At 35.3% G+C, this 1,208-nt stretch overlaps 1 long non-coding RNA gene across 1 annotated transcript; it reads right to left on the bottom strand.

The window, feature by feature from the left end:
• Positions 1-127: 127 nt before the first annotated feature.
• On the bottom strand, positions 128-1,143 carry LOC109588022 (uncharacterized). The gene is made up of 3 exons (XR_002187929.1): positions 919-1,143; positions 795-869; positions 128-159 (listed from the first exon to the last, which is right to left on the bottom strand). It is a non-coding gene; the product is annotated as an uncharacterized LOC109588022 (long non-coding RNA).
• Between the last annotated feature and the right edge of the window lie 65 nt (positions 1,144-1,208).

Here is a 1,208-nt window from a genome sequence, read left to right as displayed (position 1 = left end):
GAGAAGGAGTTAAGAAAAGGAAGAGAGAGAGAAATGGGAAATGAGGTGAGGGATGATCATGATATTGATACACTAACCATTAGTAAGAGATGATGCTAATCTTAATTCATAGGTCCCATCTTCATTCTTGAACAATCTTGTATTGTATGGGCTCAAATCCTATTAATAAAATCATAACAATGATAGCATCTGTAGCATAGTAGCATAATAGCATAGTAGCAGGAGTATTTGGACTAATGCTCATAGCATACATGGTATGCTATCTCATCTCCCTTCATTTGTTCCCATTATACAGAGCTTAAATGTTTTCTGTTAGCTTGTGCAATGACCATTAAATCCAATTATCCAATTATCCATCCAATTATGAATGAAGCTATGTCTGGTATATGTACAGGACAGGATGCATAGCCAAAAATGCAAGACTTAGTAGGATGCAGAGTTGCAGACACATGATATACTTCACTAATAATATCTCAATGATACTACAGCTTTCACAGCTACATGTACACATTTACTAGTTTACACTGTACAGGATGATTTCCCAAAACATCCAACATTGCAATCAAGGTGTATCTGTACAATGCACATCCAGAGTTTTCTTCAAATGCCTATTGCCTAGTGAACTGCGTCATAATTAGAAGAACCTAATCAAGCTATAAACACAATGGCCTTGTACATGTAAAATAACATGAAAAATATCATGTACTTTATACACAGTCGCAATTCACGTAATGTGTCACTAGACGAATAGTACACTTTCAATTTTGTATAAATAACTCAACTCTCACTCTTACTTTATTCAACATAAATTCTTTTATGATTTCAGCATCTTCTTTACCACAGTTACCCGAATAGTAAGTCGTTATACCCTATTAAATATTCATTGATTATTAATTAACACAAACCACACCCACTCACATCAGGAGGGAACGCTAACTGTCGTACAGCAGGTGGGTGGAGTGAGAACATCCCATCCGCCACTGAGGACCAGAGGAATGAGATCCTCTCCTTGTTGTCACGGTAACACTGACTGGAGGTGATGAGTTTCTCCAGCTTCTCTTGAGGAAGATCAGGAATGAATTTGGTATCACCGAAACTTTTATAATTACCAAAATTGGAGTAGAAGGCAGCAGAATATGCTTAAAATGACTATAAATAAATAAATAAATAAACAAACAAATAAATCAACTAGTAAATAAATAAAATAA

Source organism: Amphimedon queenslandica, unplaced genomic scaffold (assembly GCF_000090795.2).
Source record: "Amphimedon queenslandica unplaced genomic scaffold, v1.1 AMPQUscaffold_12334, whole genome shotgun sequence".
NCBI classification, from domain to species: Eukaryota; Metazoa; Porifera; class Demospongiae; order Haplosclerida; family Niphatidae; genus Amphimedon; species Amphimedon queenslandica.
The sequence above is the reverse complement of the archived record's forward strand: the minus strand, read 5'-3'. Positions and strand labels throughout refer to the sequence as shown.